At 39.0% G+C, this 25,905-nt stretch overlaps 1 protein-coding gene across 7 annotated transcripts in view; it reads right to left on the reverse strand.

Annotated features, from left to right (window-relative positions):
• TPST1 (tyrosylprotein sulfotransferase 1) overlaps positions 1-25,905 on the reverse strand; it is a 121,386-nt gene that overhangs the window by 30,533 nt on the left and 64,948 nt on the right. For 4 of the 7 annotated variants that reach the window (XR_009559095.1, XR_009559094.1, XR_009559092.1 and 1 more), the window contains one exon: positions 3,263-3,458. The exons of 1 other annotated variant lie outside the window; for it this stretch is intronic. The gene's annotated coding sequence lies outside the window, so the exon portion shown is untranslated. Of the gene's footprint in view, positions 1-3,262; positions 3,459-4,279; positions 4,355-6,121; positions 6,862-24,344; positions 24,475-25,905 lie in introns of those variants that run through there. 2 more of the 7 variants (XR_009559096.2, XR_009559097.1) reach the window with 2 other exon arrangements.

The raw sequence follows: 25,905 nt of genomic DNA on the forward strand, positions 1-25,905 counted from the left end.
CTTGACCTAATGTCATTACATAGTATCTGTCAGCAAAAACTGCAGAATAAATATTCCTTTCATGTTAATGAAAAAGATTTACTGAAATTTATAATTTGCTAGGGCAAAAGCAAGTATTAATAAAAATAACATAATAGATTCTCTGGTCATAGGAGTATTAAGGTAGAAATTCGTTATAAGAAGACAACTAGAAAATTCCTAGATGCTTGGAAATTGAGAAATACACTTCTAAACAGTAACAAAAAAAATCAAAATGGAAATTGCCAAATATTTTGAAATAAATAGAAAAAAAACACTACACATAAAAACACCTAGAATGCTGATACAGCCTTGCTGTAAGGAAAATCTATAGCCTTAAATGAATATTTAAGGACAGACTAAAGCTTGAGAGACTTCCCTGGTGGTCCCTGGTCAGGGAATTAAGGTCCTGCATGCCGTGTCGTGTGGCCAAAATTTTTTTTAATTTTTAATTTTATTTTTTGGCTGCATTGAGTCTTCGTTGCTGCATGCGGGCATTCTCTAGTTGTGGCGAGCGGGGGCTTCTCTTGTTGTGGAATACGGGTTCTAGGCATGTGGGCTTCAGTAGTTGCAGTATGCGGGCTTCAGTAGTTGTGGCTCCCTGGCTCTAGAGCGCAGGGCTTAGTAGTTGTGGCGCTCAGGATTAGTTGCTCTGAGGCATGTGGGATCTTCCCAGACCAGAGATCGAACCTGTGTCCCCTGCACTGGCAGGTGGATTCTTAACCACTGCGCCACCAGAGAAGTCCTCCCCAAAATTTTAAAAAATAAAAAAAAGAATAAAGTTTTAAACCAATGATCTAAGTATCCATCTCTAGAAGTTAGATTAAGAATGGCAAATTAGGGCTTCCCTGGTGGCGCAGTGGTTGAGAGTCCGCCTGCCGATGCAGGGGATGCGGGTTCGTGTCCCAGTCCGGGAGGATCCCGCATGCCGTGGAGCGGCTGGGCCCGTTAGCCATGGCCGTTGAGCCTGCGCGTCCGGAGCCTGTGCTGCGCAATGGGAGAGGCCACAACAGTGAGGGGCCTACATACCGCAAAAAAAAAAAAAAAAAAGAATGGCATATTAAACCCAAAAACATGAAAAAGAGGAAATAACAAAGATAAAAGCAGAAATCGGTAAAATAGAAAACACAGATACAGTAAATAAAAATCAACAAAGTCAAAAAGATGATTTTAAAAGACTAAAAAACTTCAAAAACTTCAGGTAAAACTGGTTTAACAAAAAAGAAAGACCATAAAAATAACCAATAGTATAAATGAAACAGGAAACATCATCACAGATAAAAAGGTAATCTAGCAGGCTTCCCTGGTGGCGCAGTGGTTGAGAGTCCGCCTGCCGATGCAGGGGACACGGGTTCGTGCCCCGGTCCGGGAAGATCCTACATGCCGCGGAGCGGCTGGGCCCGTGAGCCATGGCCGCTGAGCCTGCGCGTCCGGAGCCTGTGCTTCGCAACGGGAGAGGCCAATGCCACAACAGTGAGAGGTCCGCGTAACGCAAAAAAAAAAAAAAAAGAAGTCCACATGCCGAAACTAAGACCCAATGCAGCCTAAACTAAAAAAAAAAAAAAAAAAAAACATATATATATATAGGCAAAGGACTTGAACAGACATTTCTCCAAAGATGATATACAAACGGCCAACAAACATATGGAAAGATGCTCAACATCACTAATCATCAGAGAAATACATATAAAAACCACAATGAGATACCACTCACACCCATTAGTAATCCCATTAGGATTACTATTAAAAAAAAAACAACAGAAAATAACAAGTGTTGACAAGGATGTATAAAAATTAGAACCCTTGTACACTGTTGGTACAATTGTAAAATGGTACATCTGCTATGGAAAACAGCATGTCAGTTCCTCAAAAAATTAAAAATAAGATTACCATATAATCTAGCAATCCCATCTCTGGGTATATATCCAAAATAATTGAAAGCAGTGTCTCAAAGAGATACTTGCTCACCCATGTTCATAGCAACATTATTCACAAGGTAGAAGCAACCCAGATATCCATCAATGGATGAATGAATTAACAAAATATGGCATATAAATATAAATGAGTATCATTCAGTTTTAATAAGGAAGGAAATCCTGTCATATGCTACAACATGGATGAACCTTGAGGACATTATGCTAAATGAAATAAACCAGTCATAGAAAGACAAATACTGTAAGATTCCACTTTTATTAGGTACCTAGAGTAGAGTCAAATTCGAGATAGAAAGTGGCCGTCAGGGGCTGAGGGGATGGGAGAAATGGGGAGTTGTTTAATGGGTAGAAAGTTTATGTTGCAGGATTAAAAAGTTCTGGATATTTCTTTCACAACAATATCAATATACTTAATATTACTGAACTGTACAGTTAAAAATACTTAAGATTGTAAATTTTATGCTATGCATTTTTTACCACAATAAAAAAAAATCAATTCCAGGTAGGCTACAGATCGAAATAAGAAAAGTAAAGCAATAAAGCTTTTATAGATAACATAGGAGAATATCTTCATGGCCTTGGATTATGAAAAAGATTTATTAAATGGTATAACAAAACCACTAAACATAAAGAAAAGGATACTACTAGGCATTAAAATTAGGAACTTTTTAAAAATTAGAAACAGGTGTTTTTATTTTTCAAAAAATCACATTAGTTTCTGATTAGCAGCTTAACACTTTTCAGAGGGAATATCAGTTTTAACACCAGGAGAAATTTGGGTAATTGGTATTATATTAGTCAAAATACACAGTAAATAGTAGAGACCCAAATCAAAATAGCTCAAGGAAACAAAAAAGGATATGTTTCCCTCATGTTATCAAGTGTCCTCAAATTTATCATCACAATGATTTCATCCTTAGACAGGCTCTCTCCAAATGGTGAGAAAGATGCCTCCATTAGCTCTAGGTTTACATCATCTTTTGGCTTCCAATCCCAGTAAGAAGAAAGAGAACCCCTTGCCCCCAGCATCTATATCAATCTATGAAAATACTCTGGCCCCCTTGGTTCATATGATCTCCCAGACAATTCACTAAGCCCAGGGATACTGAGTAATCTGATTGGCCAGCCCAAGTCCAGCCACTCCCTGCTCCCCTCATTCCCCTCATCCCCACGACAGGAAAGGCAGGGCTACACGACTGACAGCCCATTTCCAAAGCTTAAAAATGCTGAGCAGACCAAAAAAAGTAATAAATCTTCATCTCATTCTTTCCAGAGACATCTCAGTACAAGGGATCTATACTCAGACATACCTGCAGCCATTCATTAGCTTGAGCATAGGAACTTCTATTCTTTGTTTGTTTGTTTGTTTTCGGCGGTGCCATGCAGCATGCGGACCTTAGTTCCCTGACCGGGGATCGAACCCGTGCCCCCTGCATTGAGAGCACGGAGTCTTAACCACTGGACTGCCAGGGAAGTCCCAGGAACTTCTATTCTTGAAAAGACAGCCTTAATGGAGAGAAAGGCAAGGCAGATAAGTGGGAGAAGGATATGTGAAATACATATAAACTCCACACATCAAAGTATGTAGAGAATTTCTAAAAATCATTAAGGAAAAAGCAAATGATTCAGTAGAAAATTGGGTAAGAGACTTGAAATGGCATTTCATAACATAGTTTAGTGGCAAATAACATAAAGTGTTAGCTCTCATTAGTAATTAAGGAATACAAATTTTAACCATCATAAAACATCACTACGCTCCTACAAGAAAGACTAAAATTTTAAAAGATTGACCAACAAATATTGACAATGTAGAGTAACTGAAATTCTCATACACCTGCTAGTGATAGAGTATAATCATTCTGGGAAACTCTTTAGCATTATCTGCTAAATTTGTACATACAAATGCCCTCCATACATTCATTCTGTAAGGGAAAAGAATAACTCAGCAGGCCTAAGCTTGCTCAAATGTTGCACATTTCCAAGAAAGGCCTATTTTCAGGACTGGTTCTTGGCTGGCTCCTGGGATCTGAGCTTGGAATGTTCTGTCTATAAGAATGTTTTTGCATGTCTGAGGCCTTGGGCCAGCCTGTACCAGTTTCAGCAGATAGTTTATGTTAGTAATTTATTTACGGTGAACATCTGTTTTTCTCTGGGGGGGTCTACATGTCTACATGACCAACCCCTAATAAAAACCCTGGATTCAAAAGCTCTGGTGAGCTCCCTGGTTGGCAACAATTCACATGTGTTGTCACACATGTTGCTGGGTGAATGAAGCAAATCCTGTGTGACTCCACTGTGAGGGACATTTGAAAGACAGTACCTGGTTTCCTCCAGAGTTTCCCCCATATGCCTTTTCGCTTTGTAGATTTTACTTTATATCCTTTTGCTATAATCAACTGCAACTGTAAGCATAAGAATTTTGGATTACTGTGAGTGGTCTTGGGAACTCCTAATGTAAATCTCAGGCATATTCTCAACAAAAATGCATACTCGTTTGCATCAAAAGACATGTACAAGGATACTGCATATCAACATTAAAACATCCCTAAAACTATAAACAACTCAAATGTCCAAATAGTTGTGTAACTATAGTATCACATTAAATAACAAAAATGAACTACTGTGAAATGCAACAACATGAAACTCATGAATGTTAAAGGAAAGAAACCAGACACAAAAGAATACTGTCAATACCCTCCAGCTGAAGACTACCAGGAATATAGTTGTAGTTGAACATGGTGAATTCATTACTCATTTAATCAAGGGAAGACACACAACGTGGGAAATGGGGGATGTCTCAGTAAAAGAGTATTAGAAAGTACTTTCATGATTCAGGTTTTGGTTAGGTGATTTTGGGAAGAGTCCAAGGAAACAGGGGTTTGCTCTGGACTGGGTGCTGTCAGCAAGCAGGGATGATTCTATAACTGGGTATCTTAATAAATCTTATCTAAAAGGAAGGAAGACTGGAAGTGAGACTAAAGCTACTTGTAAGAAGCAGCAATCAACTCATATTAAACAAGAGGTGGGTATTGGGTATTTTGTGGTTTGCACAGTGACCTTGATATTTTCTGTGCTCAAACAAAATTATAAAGTGGCCTTGTCTTTTCTCAGCTCATCATGGTTAAAGAGTAATCTTGTCTTGTGTTTGTATTTGGTGAGATCATTTATACCCAATAAGAGACCAACATGTCCTAGTGGTGAGCACCAAGCCAGTTTCTTTTTCTTTCTTTTTTTTTTAACTATTTGCTTTTTTACTGAAGATCTAATTGGCTTCATTTAACAATTTATAAATCAGGCAGCACTCCATCTAGCAAGCAGAGAGGAGCTCCAAGGAGCTGTGCAAAATGGAAGGCTTTTAAAGGCAGAGATGGGGTGGACAAGGAAGTCCAACTATTTGACCAAGCCAGTTCCTAATAAACCATGGCCTAGAAGTTGTGTCAGATCAGTTCTTAGATGTCAGAGACTGCTTTTCATCTTTCCTGAAAATATACTGAGTGATTCCATTTATATGAAATTTAAAAACAAGCAAAATTAAATCCATGATGGCAGAATTCAGGACAGAAGTTATCTGTGGGAAGAAGGAAAGAGGAGGAGGAAATAATTTGGAGGGGCAGGCAGAAGGCTTCTGGGGTACTGTTACTATCTCCTTGGAAGGAAAAAAGAAGCATCTCTGGGTTGAAAAATGGTAGAAAAACGGAAAGGAACTGGCAATAGTCTGCACAATCTTCCTTCAATTATAAAACATGATCAATAGGTTTTTGCTACAAGATGAGGTCTTTGTATGCTCTCTCGCCTGTCAAATCACTATCTAGGAGAATCTGTCACTTGCTGAAATGCAAAATACATTAAGTGAAAAATATATGAAGAATTCACATGAAGCCCATTGATGCTTATTCAAGATTTCAAGTCCCAAAAATGAACACTTGAAAAAAGCAATGTTGAACTTCTATCAATGTCAGCTATGCAGATTCAACAACAACAGAAAATAACACAGGCATACCTTGGAGATATTGTGGGTTTGGTTCTAGACAACTGCAATAAAGCAAGTATTGCAATAAAGCATGTCACACACATTTTTTGGCTTCCCAGTGCATACAAAACTAACGTTTACACTACATTGTAGTCCATTAAATGTGCAATAGCATTATGTCTAAAAATAATGTACATACCTTAATTTTAAAATGTCTTATTGCTAAAAAATGCTAACCATCATCTGAGCCTTCAGTGAGTCGTAATCTTTTTGCTGGCGGAGGGTCTTGCCTTGATGTTGAAGGCTGCTGACCAGTCAGGGTGGTGGCTACTGAAGGCTGGGTGGCTGTGGCAGTTTTTAAGAATAGGACAACGATGAAGTCTGCTGCACTGACTGACTCTTCCTTTCATGAATGATTTCTCTGTAGCCACGCAATACGGTTTGATAGCATTTTACCCACAGTAGCACTTCTTTCAAAACTGGAGTCAATCAAACCCTACTGCTGCTTTATCAACTAAGTTTATGTGATATTCTAAATCCTTTGCTGTCATTTCAACAATCTTCATGGCATCTTTACCAGGATTAGATTCCATCTTAAGAAACCACTTTTTTTGCTCATCCAGAAGAAGTAATTCCTCATAAATTAAAGTTTTATCATGAGATTGCAGCAATTCAGTCACATCTTCAGGCTCCACCTCTAATTCTAGTACACTTGCTATTTCCACCACATATACAGTTACTTCTTCCACTGAAGTCTTGAACCCCTCAAAGTCATCCATGAGGGTTGGAATCAACTTCTTCTAAACTCCTGTTAATGCTGATATTTTGATCTCATCCCATGAATCAATGAATGCTCTTAATAGCGTCTAGAATGGTGAATCCTTTCCAGGAGGTTTTCAATTTCCTTTGCCCAGATCCATCAGAGGAATCATTTTCTGTCTAAGATAAAGCATTATGAAATGTATTACTTTGGGGCTTCCCTGGTGGCACAGTGGTTGGGAATCTGCCCGCCAATGCAGGGGACGCGGGTTTGTGCCCTGGTCTGGGAAGATCCCACATGCTGCGGAGCAACTGGGCCCGTGAGCCACAATTACTGAGCCTGCGCGTCTGGAGCCTGTGCTCTGCAACAAGAGAGGCCGCGATAGTGAGAGGCCCGTGCACCGCGATGAAGAGTGGCCCCGGCTCGCCGCAACTAAAGAAAGCCCACGCACAGAAACGAAGACCCAACACAGCCATAAATAAACTAATTAATTAATTTTAAAAAATGTCAGGTGCTGTGCTGACTATTTAAGAAAAAAAAAGAAATGTATTACTTAAATAATAATACTTGAAAGTCAAAATTACTCCTTGACCCATGGGCTGCAGAATGAATGTTGTGCTAGCAGGCATGAAAATGACATTAATCTCATTGTCCATTTCCATCAGAGCTCTTGGGTGACCAAGTGCATTGTCAATGAGCAGTAATATTTGGAAAAGAATCTTTTTTTTCTGAGCAGTAGGTCTCAAAAGTGGGCTAAAATATTCAGTATTTGTAAATAAATGTGCTTTCATCCAGGCTTTGTTGCTCTACTTATAAAGCCTAGGCAGAATAGATTTAGCATAATTCTCAAGGGCCTTAGGATTTTCAGAATGGTAAATGAGCATTGGCTTCAACTTCAGGTCACCAGCTGCATTAGCCCCTTACAAGAGAATCAGCCTATCCTTTGAAGCTTTGAAGCCAGGCATTGACTTTTCCTCTTTAGCTATGAGGGTCCTAGATGGCATCTTTTTCCAGTATAAGGCAGCTCTGTCTACATTGAAAATCTGTTGCTTAGTGTAGCCACCTTCATGAATTATCTTTGCTAGACCTTCTGGATAACTTGCTGTAGTTTCTGCATCAGCACTTGCTGCTTCACCTTGCACTTTTATATTATGGAGATGGCTTCTTTCCTTAGGCCTCATGAACCAACCTCTGCTAGCTTCAAACTTTTCTTCTGCAGCTTCCTCACCTCTCTCAGCCTTCACAAAATTGAAGAGTTAGGGTCTTGCTCTGGATTAGGTTTTAGCTTAAGGGAATGCTGTGGTTTGATGTTGTGGTTTGATCTTCTAACCAGACCAGTAAAACTTTCTCCATATCAGCAATAAGGCTGCTTTGCTTTCTTATCATTTGTGTGTTCACTGGAGTAGGACTTTTAATTTCCTTCAACAACTTTTTCTTTGCATTCACAACGTGGCTAACCACTGGTGCAGGAAGCCTAGCTTTTGGCCCATCTCAGCTTTCTACCTGCTCTCTTCACCAAGCTTAATCATTTCTAGCTTCTGATGTAAGGTAAGAGATGCGCAACTTTTCCTTTCACTTGAACGCTTAGAGGCCATTGTAGGGTTATAAATTAGCCTAATTTCAATATTGCTATGTCTCAGGGAACAGGGAGGACCGAGAAAAGGGAGAGAGATGGGGGAAATGCCAGTTGAACACGCAAAACATTTATCAATTACGTTCACTGTCTTACATGGGCATGGTTTGAGGTGCCCAAAACAATCATAATAGTGACATCAAATATAACTGATCACAGATCACAACAAATATAATAGTGAAAACGTTCGAAATACTATAAGAATTCATATTTTCAAATGAAACAAAGAATGGTAATGGAAATTATTTTCAAAAATATGATGAAAGATATGAATTCTGGGAGGAGGAACCAAGATGGTGGAGTAGAAGGATGTGCTCTCACTCCCTCTTGTGAGAACACCAGAATCACAACTAGCTGCTGGACAATCATTGACAGGAAGACACTGGAACTCACCAAAAAAGATACCCCACATCCAAAGACAAAGGAGAAGCCACAAAGAGACATAAGGAGGGGCACAATCACAGTAAAATCAAATCCCATAACCGCTGGGTGGGTGACTCACAGACTGGAGAACACTTATACCACAGAAGTCCACCCGCTGGAGTGAAGGTTCCAAGCCCCACGTCAGGCTTCCCAACCTAGGGGTCCGGCAATGGGAGGAGGAATTCCTAGAGAATCAGACTTTGAAGTCTAGTGGGATTTGACTGCAGGACTTTGACAGGACTGGGGGAAACAGAGACTCCACTCTTGGAGGGCACACACAAAGTAGTGTACGCATCGGGACCCAGGTGAAGGAGCAGTGACCCCGGGGGAGACTGAACCACACCTACGTGCTAGTGTTGGAGGGTCTCCTGCAGAGGCAGGGGGTGGCTGCGGCTCACCGTGGGGACACGGACACTGGCAGCAGAAGTTCTGGGAAGTACGCCTTGGCGTGAGCCCTCCCAGAGTCTGTCATTAGCCCCACCAAAGAGCCCAGGTAGGCTCCAGTGTTGGGTTGCCTCAGGCCAAACAACCAACAGGGAAGGAACCCAGCCCCACCCATCAGCAGTCAAGCGGATTAAAGTTTTACTGAGCTCTGCCCACCAGAGCAACAGTCAGCTCTACCCACCACCAGTACCTCCCATCAGGAAGTTTGCTTAAGCCTCTTAGATAGCCTGATCCACCAGAGGGCAGACAGCAGAAGCAAGAAGAACTACAATCCTGCAGCCTGTGAAACAAAACCACATTCACAGAAAGACAGACAAGATGAAAAGGCAGAAGGCTGTGTACCAGATGAAGGAACAAGATAAAACCCCAGTAAAACAACTAAACAAAGTGGAGATAGGCACTTTCCAGGAAAAGAATTCAGAATAATGATATCAAAAGCTTTACAGACAAGCAAAAGCTAAGAGAATTCAGCACCACCAAACCAGCTCTACAACAAATGCTAAAGGAACTTCTCTAACTGGGAAACACAAGAGAAGAAAAGGACCTACAAAAACTAACCTAAAACAATTAAGAAAATGGTCATAGGAACATACATATCGATAATTACCTTAAACATGAATGGATTAAATGCTCCAACCAAAAGACACAAGCTATCTGAATGGATACAAAAACAAGACCCATACATATGCTGTCTACAAGAGACCCACTTCAGGCCTAGGTACACATACAGACTGAAACTGAGGGGATGGAAAAAGATATTCCATGCAAATGGAAATCAAAAGAAAGCTGGAGTAGCAATACTCATATCAGATAAAATAGACTTTAAAATAAAGAATGTTACAAGAGACAAGGAAGGACATTACATAATGATCAAGGGATCAATCCAAAAAGAAGATATAACAATTATAAATATATATGCACCCAACATAGAGGCACCTCAATACATAAGGCAACTGCTAACAGCTATAAAAGAGGAAATAGAGAGTAACACAATAATAGTGGGGGACTTTAACACCTCACTTACACCAAGGGACAGATCATCCAGACAGAAAATGAATAAGGAAACAGAAGCTTTAAATGACACAATAGACCAGATAGATTTAATTGATATTTATAGGACATTCCATCCAAAAACAGCAGATTACACTTTCTTGTCAAGTGTGCATGGAACATTCTCCAGGATAGATCACATCTTGGGTCACAAATCAAGCCTCAGTAAATTTAAGAAAATTGAAATCATATCAAACATCTTTTCTGACAACACTATGAGATTAGAAATGAATTACAGGGAAAAAAACATAAAAAACACAAACACATAGAGGCTAAACACTACATTACTAAATAACCAAGAGATCACTGAAGAAACCAAAGAGGAAATCAAAAAATACCTACAGAAAAATGACAATGAAAACACGACGATCCAAAACCTATGGGATGCAGCCAATGCAGTTCTAAGAGGGAAGTTATAGCTATACAAGCCTACCTCAAGAAACAAGAAAAATCTCAAATAAACAATCTAACCTTACACCTAAAGGAACTAGAGAAAGAAGAACAAACAAAACGCAAAGTGAGCAGAAGGAAAGAAATCATAAAGATCAGAGCAGAAATAAATGAAATAAAAACAAAGAAAACAATAGCAAAGACCAATAAAACTAAAAGCTTGTTCTTTGAGAAGATAAACAAAACTGATAAACCATTAGCCAGACTCATCAAGAAAAAGAGGGAGAGGACTCAAATCAATAAAATTAGAAATGAAATTGGAGAAGTTACAACAGACACCGCAGAAATACAAAGCATCCTAATAGACTAGTACAAGCAACTCTACGTCAGCAAAAGGGATAACCTGGAAGAAACGGACAAATTCTTGGAAAGGTATAACCTTCCAAGACTGAACCAGAAAGAAACAGAAAATATGAACAGACCAATCACAAGTAATGAAATTGAAGCTGTGATTTAAAATCTTCCAACAAATAAAAGTCCAGGACCAGATGGCTTCACAGGTGAATTCTATCAAACATTTAGAGAAGAGCTAACACCCATCCTTCTCAAACTCTTCCAAAATATTGCAGAGGAAGGAACACTCGCAAACTCATTCTATGAGGCCACCATCACCCTGAGACCAAAACCAGAAAAAGATACTACAAAAAAAGAAAATTATAGACCAATATCACTGAAGAATATAGATGTAAAAATCCTCAACAAAATACTAGCCAACAGAATCCAACAACACATTAAAAGGATCATACACCACGATCAAGTGGGATTTAAACCAGGGATGCAAGGATTCTTCAATATATGCCAATCAATCAATGTGATACACCATATTAACAAACTGAAGAATAAAAACCATTTGATCAACTCAAAAGATGCAGAAAAAGCTTTTGACAAAATTCAACACCCATTTATGATAAAACCTCTCCAGAAAGTGGGCATAGAGGGAACCTACCTCAACATAATAAAGGCCATATACAACAAACCCACAGCAAACATCATTCTCAATGGTGAAAAACTAAAAGCATTTCCTCTGAGATCAGGAACAAGACAAGGATGTCCACTCCCACCACTATTATTCAACATAGTTTTGGAAGTCCTAGCCAAGGCAATCAGAGAGGAAACAGAAATAAAAGGAATACAAATTGGAAAAGAAGAAGTAAAACTGTCACTGTGTGCAGATGACACAATACTATACAAAGAGAATCCTAAAAATGCCACCAGAAAACTACTAGAGCTAATCAATGAATTTGGTAAAGTTGCAGGATACAGAATTAATACACAGAAATGTCTTGCATTCCTATACACTAATGATGAAAAATCTGAAAGAGAAATTAAGGAAACACTCCCATTTACCACTGCAACAAAAAGAATAAAATACCTAGGAATAAACCTACCTAGGGAGACAATAAACCTGTATGCAGAAAACTACACTGATGAAAGAAATTAAAGATGATACCAACAGATGGAGAGATATACCATGTTCTTGGATTGGAAGAATCAATATTGTGAAAATGACTATACTACCCAAAGCAATCTACAGATTCAATGCAATCCTATCAAATTACCAATGGCATTTTTTATGGAACTAGAACAAAAACTCATAAAATTTGTATGGAGACACAAAAGACCCCAAATAGCCAAAGCAGTCTTGAGGGAAAAAAACGGAGCTGGAGGAATCAGACTCCCTGACTTCATACTATACTATAAAGTGACAGTAATCAAGACAATCTGGTACTGGCACAAAACCAGAAACATAGATCAATGGAACAGGATAGAAAGCCCAGAGATAAACCCACCTATGGTCAACTAATCTATGACAAAGGAGGCAAGGATATACAATGGAGAAAAGACAGTCTCTTCAATAAGTGGTGCTGGGAAAACTGGACAGCTACATGTAAAAGAGTGAAATTAGAACACTCCCTAACACCATACACAAAAATAAACTCAAAATGGATTAGAGGCCTAAATGTAAGACCGGACACTATAAAACTCTTAGAGGAAAACATAGGAAGAACACTCTTTGACATAAGTCACAGCAAAATCTCTTCTGATCCACCTCTTAGAGTAATGGAAATAAACACAAAAATAAACAAATGGGACCTAATGAAACGTAAAAGCTTTTGCACAGCAAAGGAAACCATAAACAAGACGAAAAGACAACCCTCAGAGTTGGAGAAAATATTTGCAAAAGAACCAACCTCCAAAATATATAAACAGCTCATGCAGCTCAATAGTAAAGAAAGAAACAGCCCAATCCAAAAATGGGCAGAAAACCTAAATAGACATTTCTCCAAAGAAGACATACAGATGGCCAAAGCACATGAAAAGCTGCTCAACATCACTAAGTATTAGAGAAATGCAAATCAAAACTACAATGAGGTATCACCTCACACCAGTTATAATGGGCATCATCAGAAAATCTACAAACAACAAATGCTGGAGAGGGTGTGGAGCAAAGGGAACCCTCTTGCACTGTTGGTGGGAATGTAAATTGATACAGCCACTATGGAGAACAGTATGGAGGTTCCTTAAAAATAGAATTACCATATGATCCAGCAATCCCACTACTGGGCCTATACCCAGAGAAAACCATAATTCAAAAAGACACATGCAATGTTCATTGCAGCACTATTTACAATAGCCAGGTCATGGAAGCAACCTAAGTGCCCATCGACATGAATGGATAAAGAAGTTGTGGTACAAATATACAATGGAATATTACTCAGCCATAAAAAGGAACGAAATTGGGTCATTTGTTGAGACGTGGATGGATCTAGAGACTGTCATACAGAGTGAAGTAAGTCAGAAAGAGAAGAACATATATCGTATATTAACGCATGTATGTAGAAACTAGAAAAATGGTACAGATGAACCGGTTTGCAGGGCAGAAGTTGAGACACAGATGTAGAGAACAAATGTATGGACACCAACGGGGGAAAGCCGTGGGGGGGTGGGGATGGTGGTGTGACGAATTGGGCGATTGGTATTGACATGTATACACTGATGTGTAGAAAATTGATGACTAATAAGAACCTGCTGTATAAAAAAATAAATAAAATTTAAAAAAAGATATGAATTCTATTTCCAGGAATAGCAACTTGTATCAGCACACATAAGTTTGCATATTATTTCAAGGTACTCAAAGACACCAGAAAGTACACGCAGGTTAAGAACTACCACTCCGTCATTTTCTATTTAGTACCGCAAAAGAGAATTCTGCAGCCAGCATAATTTTTGTTCCTTTGTAAGTAACCTATTTTCTTATGCCTCGATATATACAGGAGAAGCTCAATTACAGTAATGTAGTCAAAAGAGGGAATTTTTCCTGGAAGTGAACTAGGATGTCTCCCATAGCTGTGGCAAGGGCAGAGTTGGAAATGATTTTCATAGACAACTAGAACAGGACTTCAAATAATGGATGCCCTGAATGTCCGTATCACTAACAGCCACTGAATCAATATTTCTGAAAACCAAGCCCAAAGTGTGAGCCTGCATATGCTTGAATAACAATGCTAATTGAATTCACAGCCATGTAAGGTATCATATTAATGTTAAGGCAGTAAAACCACTATGATTATTAAGAGACCTTGTGGGTAAGTCCACAGGGAGCTATTGCCTTTGGGTAGCACACCACCTCTGTGGGTCAGCTGCCAACGGAATGGTGGTGGACCTGGAGCCACTGTCGGTCAGGAGGGCCAGCACTCAGGTGGAAGAGCTGGATGTGGAATGGAAAAGAGCAAGGACAAGCACGACAACACCAGCCTTCTCTGTGTCTATCACTGCATCTGCCTGCAAAACCTCCAGGAAGAAATGGCCATCGCTTTACTTCCACCTCTCAATCTCACACAATTTCTTCTATGGACAAGCTCTCACCTAGAACCATACAAAGAAGAGAATTCTGGGAGGGGCAGTTCCCAGCCTTAACCAAGTTGACAACAGAACAATACAACATATCTACTAGTCGACCAACTTTCCCAGTTTGCCCAAGACTATCCCGGTTCTAGCACTGCAAGTCTTGTACCCCAGGAAACCCCTCAGTCCTGGGCAAACCAAGATAGTTGGTCATCCTACCTTCCTTGCCAATAGAGGCAGTCTTTTCTCTCTGAAAAAGTTGGCATCCTCTTGCCGAAAGAACCTTTCATGATCTCTCTTGAGGTAGTCACCTAGCAGGAGAACAATGACCAACCCACCACCTCTTATTGCTTCTAAACTTAGAACTAGACTTAAATCTCAGCAGGCCCCAAAGAGATGAACACTAAGTCTGACCCTAGAAGAGGTTTTGTACACACCACAAGAATTTCAAGATTTTGTCTTTTTGTATCTGCAAAACCTAAGTAAAGTGTAGTAGAAATCCTAAGACCAGAGCAGAAGAAATGTAATGTTGGATTAATCCAAATTTATTGATATGGATACAGAGATTTTGGATGCAATGTGTTAAGCTTGAGTACCTGGGAATAACTAACAATTTCTTGTCTTGTTCCTGATCTTAGTGGAAATGCTTTCAGTTTTTCACCATTGAGGATGATGCTGGCTGTGGGTTTGTCATATATGTCCTTTATTATGTTGAGGAAAGTTCCCTCTATGTCTACCTTCTGGAGGGTTTTTATCATAAATGGGTGTTGAATTTTGTTAAAAGCTTTCTCTGCATCTATTGAGATGATCACATTGTTTTTCTCCTTCAATTTGGTAATATGGTGTATCATATGGCTTGATCTGCATATATTGAAGAATCCTTGCATTCCTGGGATAAACCCCACTTGATCAGGGTGTACGATCCTTTTAATGTGCTGTTGGATTCTGTTTGCTAGTATTTTGTTGAGGATTTTTGCATCTGTGTTCATCAGTGATACTGGCCTGTAGTTTTCTTTCTTTGTGACATTTTTGTCTGGTTTTGGTATCAGGGTGTTGGTGGCCTCGTAGAATGAGTTTGGGAGTGTTCCTCCCTCTGCTATATTTTGGAAGAGTTTGAGAAGGATAGGTGTTAGCTCTTCTCTAAAGTTTTGATAGAATTTGCCTGTGAAGCCATCTGGTCCTGGGCTTTTGTTTGTTGTAAGATTTTTAATCACAGTTTCAATTTCAGTGCTTGTGATTGGTCTGTTCATATTTTCTATTTCTTCCTGGTTCAGTCTCGGAAGGTTGTGCATTTCTAAGAATTTGTCCATTTCTTCCAGGTTGTCCATTTTATTGGCATATAGTTGCCTGTAGTAATCTCTCATGATCCTTTGTATTTCTGCAGTGTCAGTTGTTACTTTTTCATTTCTAATTCTATTGATTTGAGTCTTTTCCCTTTTGTTTTTTGATGAGTCTGGCTAATGGTTTATCAATTTTGTTTATCTTCTCAAAGAACCAGCTTTTAGTTTTACTGATTATTTCCTATTGTTTCCTTCATTTCATTTATTTCTGATCTGATCTTTATGATTTCTCTCCTTCTGCTAACTTTGGGGGGGGTTTGTCCTTCTTTCTCTAATTGCTTTAGGTGTAAGGTTAGATTGTTTATTTGAGATGTTTCTTGTTTCTTAAGGTAGGATTGTATTGCTATAAACTTCCCTCTTAGAACTGCTTTTGCTGCATCCCATAGGCTTTGGGTCATCGTGTTTTCATTGTCATTTGCTTCTAGGTATTTTTTAATTTCCTCTTTGATTTCTTCAGTGATCTCCTCGTTATTAAGCAGTGTATTGTTTAGCCTCCATGTGTTTGTATTTTTACAGATTTTTTCCTGGAATTGATATCTAGTCTCATAGCATTGTGGTCGGAAAAGATACCTGATATGATGTCAATTTTCTTAAATTTACCAAGGCTTGATTTGTGACCCAAGATATGATCCTGGAGAATGTTCCATGAGCACTTGAGAAGAATGTGTATTCTGTTGTTTTTGGATGGAATGTCCTATAAATATCAATTAAGTCCATCTTGTTTAATATATCATTTAAAGCTTGTTTCCTTATTTATTTTCATTTTGGATGATCTGTCCATTGGTGAAAGTGGGGGGTGTTAAAGTCCCCTACTATGAATGTGTTACTGTCGATTTCCCCTTTTATGGCTGTTAGTATTTGCCTTATGTATTGAGGTGCTCCTATGTTGGGTGCACAAATATTTACAATTGTTATATCTTCTTCTTGGATTGATCCCTTGATCATTATGTAGTGTCCTTCTTTGTCTCTTGTAATAGTCTTTGTTTTAAAGTCTATTTTGTCTGATATGAGAATTGCTACTCCAGCTTTCTTTTGATTTCCATTTGCATGGAATATCTTTTTCCATCCCCTCACTTTCAGTCTGTATGTGTCCCAAGGTCTGAAGTGGGTCTCTTGTAGACAGCATATGTATGGGTCTTGTTTTTGTATCCATTCAGCCAGTCTATGTCTTTTGGTTGGAGCATTTAATCCATTTACATATAAGGTAATTATCGATATGTATGTTCCTATTACCATTTTATTAATTGTTTTGGGTTTTTTATTGTAAGTTTTTCCTTCTCTTGTGTTTCCTGCCTAGAGAAGTTCCTTTAGCATTTGTTGTAAAGCTGGTTTGGTGGTGCTGAGTTCTCTTAGCTTTTGCTTGTCTGTAAGGTTTTAATTTCTCTGTCAAATCTAAGTGAGATCCTTGCTGGGTAGAGTAATTTTGGTTGATCCCTGAAAGTATAGTCTTAGGAAATGGGATTTTAAATACACAATGAAGGGGGGATTCCCTGGTGGCGCAGTAGTTGAGAATCTACCTGCCAATGCAGGGGACACGGTTTCGATTCCTGGTCTGGGAAGATCCCACATCCTGTGGAGCAACTAAGCCCCTGTGCCACAACTACTGAGCCTGCGTGCCGCAACTATTGAAGCCCATGCACCTAGAGCCTGTGCTCCGCAACAAGAGAAGCCATCGCAGTGAGAGGCCTGCGCACTGCAGCAAGGAGTGGCCCCTGCTCACCGCAGCTAGAGAGGGCCCATGTGCAGTGGCGAAGATCCAAGGCAGCCAAAAATAAAATAAATTAAAAGAAATAAATGAAATACACAATGGAGGAAGGAAAGACATTTCTTAGAACCCAGAAGATCCGCTATTACACTTGTTTACAATGGAAAGTTAATGGAAAATTACAGGAAACAATATAGGCATGACCATTATTGGCACACATGCTTTTAGAATGAAGGTTTGGGTCACCATACAACCAACATGGTTAATGAGGGCAAATGGAATATGAAATAGCTAGAGAAAGAAAGAAATTACAAATACCATCCATGATCACGTGGCAGGTGCAGAAATGAGGACTGCAATAGTGTTATATTCTTCCTGCTTTGTTATGAATATACCTGAATAGATTAACTATTTCTTTTTTTTCCCCTCCCTTTACCATTCCCATACGCTCTAATATAAGGTGTGTTACTAGGGCTGACTCTATATCTCAGTATTTAGGTTTCAGGATATCAAAGACGGAATGTGACTCAGCTAGGGGAGTACATAAATATCACCCAGAAATGAATAAAGTGCAATGTGTAACACAGAGTCCCCTCTTTTGGGGAGATGGTTAGTATGCTTTTAGTTTTGTAAGGGATCATCGCATCATGTAAGGTGGAAGTACAATGTCATTATCTTTTTTTTTTTTTTTTTTCCGGTACGCGGGCCTCTCACTGTTGTGGCCTCTCCCGTTGCGGAACACAGGCTCCGGACACGCAGGCTCAGAGGCCATGGCTCACAGGCCCAACCACTCCGCGGCACGTGGGATCTTCCCGGACCGGGGCACGAACCCATGTCCCCTGCATCGGCAGGCGGACTCTCAACCACTGCGCCACCAGGGAAGCCTAATGTCATTATCTTTATTTGGAAGTTAAATAGGGTTAAAATGGGAACATATGTATGTCAGGCTGGCAAAGAGATGAACTGTGCTGGACTGTCCGTGGTCAACTGGTACCACCAACTACTTTTGTCTAAGGCAGAAAATTAAGTCTCCCATAATTCTCTTCCCTGTGTGGTTCTGAGTAAAAGGCAGCCAATAAGAGAAAATATGATTTTCTCTTTTATGGAAGGGATTTATAAAATGGAAATGAAGCAGAAGCCATTATTCTCAAGACACGCAGTGCTTCCACAGACCTCTCCTAAAGCTCCCACTTCATCCCCATGGCATGCCTCACAGGTCCTTCCTTAGGCTCCCTTACTGAGGTCCCACTCTGACAGCTAGATGCAGTTTTGAGGGCTTCTCTGCAAACTCTGGCTTTCCACCCACCTCAGGCTTAAATCATTAATGCCTATTTTCCTAATCTTTCTATGACAGATTTATCAGTGCATTCTCTATTCTTCTTTTATATAAAATGTCCAGTGTATGATAAAAATTTTCCAGACCCTCAGTTCTCCAGTTCTCCCACATTTGTGTAAGCCATAATTAACATATTAAACCCCTCACTCCTATGATACTTACAGTAGTTCTCTTTCCCCAACTGAATGCAGACTGATACAGTAATAAAGTACTGCCGTAGCCACTGGAGCTCACTTCTGGGTGATGGAGCATTTCTCACATAAGGTAGAATACCTATGAACTGGGCCATAACTTCAAATATTGTCTACAAGAGCTTCATATCAGGATACAGTATTTTTGGTTGAAGAAATATTCTTGTTCCTATGTCTAAGATTTATTTTGCTAATAAAAATCATTTTATTAAACACCTACTAATTCTCAAGTATTAAGTTTGGTGCTCAGGATACAAAATGCATATGTGGTCCTTGCCTTTGAAAAGCCCTTAGTATAAAAGAAGCAACATATAATATAAACAATCATAATATAGTGTGATAACTGCAAGAGTAAAGGCAGGCACGAAGTATAGTAGAAGGATCTGTGGCACAGAAGAGGTGTCATTTGAGCTGAGTCTTAAAGGACAAAGTTGTAAAATGAAGAAGAGAAGCAAGATGATCAAGGCAGGAAGAAGAGTAAGTGCAAAGGTACAGAGGTATACAAATGTGCCAAAAGAATGAAAGGCAGGTAGTGGGGTGTGATTAGAAGGATAAAACGAGATAAGGTTGAAAAGGAAGGTTGAAAGCAGAAGACAAAGAATCTTAATGCTATTCTGAGTTCCATTATGGTTACGAAGCAGGAGGCCTCAAATGACCACCGCTCTCATCAAAACAATCAGAAAACACCAGATAAACTAAACTTCATACTATTCTTTAGAGCCATCAAAAAGCAGTGGATGCAAAGAAGTCTAAATGAACCCAATTCCAGAGAAGGATGAGTTCTTCAAAGGTGAGCAAAGAGCCCCTTTCTACCTTGAATCAACTGCCTAGTCTGCATATAGGTAGGCAGAAAAGCAGGCCTACCAGAGGTGAAAGATTTTGCTGATGAGACAAAAAGAAGCTGAACTTTTAGTGGCAGTGTGGACTGGTATGATGGATCCAAATCTAGAAGAGCCCCAGGTGTAAAAATAAATCTCTTGGTCTAACAATTGTACCCCAAGGGCCTTTTGTTAAGTAACAGTGGGAGCAGAGCTAGAAAGGAGAGATCGCCCAATCTTTTTTAAAAATAAATTTATTTATTTATTTATTTATTTTTGGTTGCATTGGGTCTTCATTGCTGTGCACGGGCTTTCTCTAGTTGTGGCGAGTGGGGGCTACTCTTCGTTGCGGTGCGCAGGCTTCTCATTGCAGTGGCTTCTCTTGTTATGGAGCATGGGCTCTAGGGCATGCGGGCTTCAGTAGTGGTGGCGCACGGGCTTAGTTGCTCCGCGGCATGTGGGATCTTCCCGGACCAGGGCTTGAACCCGTGTCCCCTGCATTGGCAGGCGGATTCTTAACCACTGCACCACCAGGGAAGTCCGAGATCGCCCAGTCTTGTGTGGTCCTTAGTTTCCAGGGCCCTGCTGCAGTTACCATCCAGAGGTGAAATAAATTAGTTTAAGCTTCAACCCAACTCCCTGCCAGCTGTTATTTTTAAAAAGTCAAAGAAATCAACCTTTTTTCTACAGCACACAGGAAACTGTGGGTTGGGCTAAAGGTCAAATCTCCATAATCTCATTTAAATCCAGAAGTAAACTAAATAAAACTGTTGCTCAGCCACAGCTCGGCCTGACACACTGAAATTTGAATGATCAGCCAATTACCCTAGCTGCCTGACAGAAAAAAGAATATGCCCTCTCTGGGAAAAATAAATCAAAAATATTATCTAGGTTACTCTCTACTCTTCTTTTATACAAAAGGTGCAGTATGAAATCAAAACTTCTAAGACATGTGAAGAAGCAAATAAGTATAACTCATAATTAAGAAAAAAGGCCAAAAGAGAGACCCATGTATAAGTACTTTAAAATAATTATTATAAATATGTTAAAAGAATTTAGGGACTTCCCTGGTGGCACAGTGGTTAAGAATCTACCTGCTAATGCAGGGGACACAGGTTCAATCCCTGGTCCGGGAAGATCCCACATGCCACAGAGCAAGTAAACCCATGCGCCACAACTACTGAGCCTGCGCTCTAGGGCCCATGAGCCACAACAAGAGAAGCCACCGCAACGAGAAGTCCTTGCACCGCAACGAAGAGTAGCCCCTGCTTGTCAAAACTAGAGAAAGCCCACGCACAGCAATGAAGACCCAACACAGCCAAAAATAAATAAATGAATAAATAAATAAGAATTTAGAGCAAAAGATGAACAGAATGGGTGGAGAGATGGAGGATTCCAGCAGAGAAACAGAAATTCTAAAACTGAAAAATAAACTATCTGAAATGAAGTTACTGGATGGGATTAATGGCAGACCAGACACAGAAGAAGAAAGGAGCAATGAATTCAAAGATAGGTTAATTAAAAACAAATCAAACCTGAGGCCCAGACTAGAGATGGCAAAAGAGACGATCAGTGAATTTGGCACATTTTAGTCAAACTGCCAAAAACTGGAGATAAGAGGAAAGTCTTATTAGCAGCTCCCCCCAAAACAAACCCAAAAAACTATTACATTCATAAGAATTTTAGCTGACTTCCCATAAAAACAATGAAAGCCAATAAAATAACATATTCTGAGTGCTGAAAGTAAAACAAACAAACGAAACCCAAAAATCTGTCAACCTAGAACTCTATACTCAGCAAAATATTCTCATATAACGGAGAAATAATGACATTTTCAGATAAACAAAAGCTGAGAGAATTAGTAGCCAGCATACCCTTACTATAAGAAATCCTAAAAGAATTTCATCAGGGTAAAAAGAAATGATTCCAGATGAAAATCTGAGTCTTCAGAAAAGATGAAAAAGACCATTTGTGGCCCACAGAAAAGTTTGCAGCTCTTGTCAGAGAGCAACTACCATAAACAAACAAATAAAAAAAGAGGTATAGCTAACAAGGGGAGCTAAGAGCCAACAGTGGAGATAAAATGAAATACTTAAACAAACTAGACTGATGCAAAAGAAGGCAGGAAAAAAGAAAGAAAGGGACAAAGACAGACATCTAAATAGAAAACAAACAGCAAGGTGGTAGATTTAAACCCAAACAGGTGAGTAATAACGTTACATGTAAGTAGATTAACTAGTCCATTTAAAGTCAGAGATTATGAGTTTAACAAACAAGACCAGCTATATCCACTTATCAGCAACATACTTTAAATATAAAGACACAGATTAAGAATAACAGGATGGAAAAAATATACCATGTACACTGTATGCATAAAAACAACGAAGTGGCTATGTTTACGTCAGACAAACTAGACTTCCAGAGAGAAACATCAGAGATGATGAGAGACACTTCATAATGATGAGTTAATTCCTCAAGAATATATAAAAGGGTTTGCTCCTAATAATACTGATTCAAAACACATGAAGCAAAATTAACAGAAATAAAAAATAATCTTTTTCCAAAATTGATAAAATTAGACACCCCCTACCAATAAGAATTAGAAGATTTGAGCAACACTGTGAAACAACATGACTTAATTGATATTTATAGAATTCTGCAACAGCTGCAGAATACACATCCTATCGAGTGACATGTGAGAACATATGCTGGCCATAAGGCAATTTTCAATATATTTCAAAGGACTGAAACCACACTGAGTAGTTCTCTAATCGTAAAGGAATTAACCTAGAAACAAACAATAAAAAGATCACCAGAAAATCTCCAAAGACCTGAAAAGTACATGCCATTCTAAGAAGTCTGGGCTCTATCCTATAGTACTAGTGGAGCTATTCAAGGTTTACGCAAGGGAATGATACATTCAAATATAATACATTCAGATTTGAACTTTTAAAAAATAACTTTCATTGAATACTTTAAAAATGTAGCAGAAGAATGACTGAACACACTCACATAACACAAAGGGGAATAAACCATAATTCATGTAAAAAATGAGGAGAAACTGAATTAAGGTACCTGACATAGGATTGAATCAAGATATTTTCAAATGCAGAACCAAGGGGACTTGGTGACCAATTAATTACACGTGATCTGCAAAGCCAGTTAATCCTAACTAACTTTGATGACTAGACAAATAGGAATGCTACGTATGGAGACAGGAAAAATAGGGAGAAGCAGTTTCTGATGGGTACAGGAACTAGAAAACACAGGTGTGCATTACAGGCTCTCCCTTTAATGCAAGAACATCAATTCTAACTGCTGCAGCTTCTTACTGTTTGGCTCAGGGATATAACCCAACTCCCCCTCCCAGCTCACTTAATTAATATTCAAGTTCCTTCTTGTTTGCTCTGTGGGTTCTGCACACTGATACGTGCTTTTCCATTTGACTATTTGCTCTTCTTTAGTACTGTCTAGTCTGGTTTTCAACTGGATATTCCATTCACACTTGGATCTGCTTTTCAGCTCACTCTCCAGGTTTAGTAACCAGGTCTTTGAACTGTTTTTTGGCTTGACCCACGTGTCCTGAGGACTCTGCTCCTCATACCTGCTCACTGGCTCATAGACAACGCAAATATAGATAAACACAGCCTCATCCCACCCCTATTCTAGAGTCTTGCTCAGTTTAGTGAACAATCCATCTAGCTTCTGCCTATCGAGGAACAACTTTGGACAATAAGTTCATTTGACATTGAGTTTGAGGTCTTTGTGAATATCCAAGTGGAGAGACACAGAAAGCAGGTGGAAAAAAATGAGCCTAGGGCTCAGGAAAGAGACCCAGTAGGAGATAAAGATTTATGATCATCAGCAAATAGGTTGTAATCAAAATCACATGAGTGGATGAGCGTAAGGAGACTATAGAACAGAAGTCCTTAATCTGACAGGCTTTAGGGGCATCTATGAATCCACTGAAATTGTGGGTAAAATTCTGTGTATGTATGTGTCTGCACTTCTCAGATAGGGATCCATAAATTTCATCAGATTCTCAAATGTCTTTAACTCTAAAATTTTTAAAAACCTATGCGGGAGGGAGATGGCTAGAATGTAATCTAGAGGGCACTCCTTACTAAAATGTGCTACAATTGTGGGATTAGAGACCATGGTGGGAAAGGTATGGAATATGTTAGCATTTCATTTCCAATTTACCATCTGAGTCACAGCAACCATGAAGCACATGATTTTCTATTCAAGATTGGGCAACACGTCCCCAAAATACACTGACTCAGACACCAGTACTTCTAGATTACCCAAAATTGTATGAAAACTAGAATTTTTAGGCCTAGAGCTTTGGATTCTATATTCCCAGTCAAAACGTGAATTTCTTCCCCACTCCCATGCCATAAATAAAGGGCACAATCTCCGCAGCCACCTTCTTTCTCTGGAGTCCATCTCATGTCACAGCTGACAATCGAAGATCACTTTTTAAGCATTACTTTATGAAACTTCATGATCATCAATGCTGGATATATTAGCATCTGAGTTTTTACAGGCAAAAAGCTCTGAAAATATATAATCAAACCACACAAAACAAGGATGTCAGCTTGTATGCATTATCACAAAGTGCTCAAAAATGCAATTATAGTTCACACTTTACCTTTTTTTCCTCAAAATTATTTGTCACTTTAGAGGTAGACAAAGATGGTGGGAAGGTTTTTTCCAGGGTGCATTTTGAAACTCTTTCAAAAGCCACAAATGTGTATGAAACAAATTCTCTAGTCACAAGGATTCAAACCACAGCATTCTTCCCTACTTAACCACTCAAGCAAGCCAAGAATAACCTAGCTGGTCAACTCACATGTAGGAAAACTATAATGTCTACTACTTGGGGAACCTCTAAATATCACTTACACATGTACCTTGGTTTATAAAAACCATTTCAGTATTGTACAAAGGAGAAAGCTATGAATTACCAATTACCAAGAGATTAAAAGGACTATGATAATGCACTGTATACTTCGCCTTTAGCAGAATGTAATTCACAAAACTTTAACACATATAAAACTTTTTTCAAACTTAAATGTTTTATAAAAGAATATATACATATAGGTAATAACTGGAAAATGTTCAATTATATTAATCAATGAAACCTATTAAAATTAGCAAATATCTAAAATAAAATTACCTATATTATGCTGGTAGTTCAAAAGAATAAAAAAAAATTATCAACATATATCATGCACCTTAAAAAAATTTCAGATATTTTGACGTGGTTTAATTCCACTTTCATTAGTCTAGCCCTAAAAAAAACCCCACTAAAATGTAGTATGTGCAAAGATGTTCACTGTAGCACTATCTGTCAAACAGAAAATTGTAAACAGCAAAAGAAAAATGGTAAAATAAATTATAGAACATATACTAGGGAAACATTTTATTTGTTTGTTCATTCATTCATTCACTTACTACTGTGTTTCATAAAGGATTTAAGGTGGCTCATAAAATGATTTATTTATACAACCATGAAAAATTATGTTTAAAAATCATGTACACAATGAGAAAATGCTCATGAATATTAAATGGAAAGGGCTGAATACAAGATTGTGTGTGTGCAAAAGTGAGATGTAAGACAAGTATTCTTACCTTTGTTTAACAACATGCAAAGAAGAAAGAGAAATCCATCAAAATGCTAAAAATGGTATTTGTCGGGGTGGTAACATTATAGGTGAATTTTATTCTCTTATCTTTTTAATTTTATAAGTTTTATAAACTAAGTTTATATATATATATATTTTTTTTTTTTTTTACGGTATGCGGGCCTCTCACTGTTGTGGTCTCTCCCGTTGCGGAGCACAGGCTCCGGACGCGCAGGTTCAGCGGCCACAGCTCACGGGCCCAGCCGCTCCGCGGCATGTGGGATCTTCCCAGACTGGGGCATGAACCCATGTCCCCTGCGTCGGCAGGCGGACTCTCAACCACTGTGCCACCAGGGAAGC

The sequence above is a fragment of the Globicephala melas genome, chromosome 15 (genome assembly GCF_963455315.2).
Source record: "Globicephala melas chromosome 15, mGloMel1.2, whole genome shotgun sequence".
In the NCBI taxonomy this organism is placed as follows: domain Eukaryota; kingdom Metazoa; phylum Chordata; class Mammalia; order Artiodactyla; family Delphinidae; genus Globicephala; species Globicephala melas.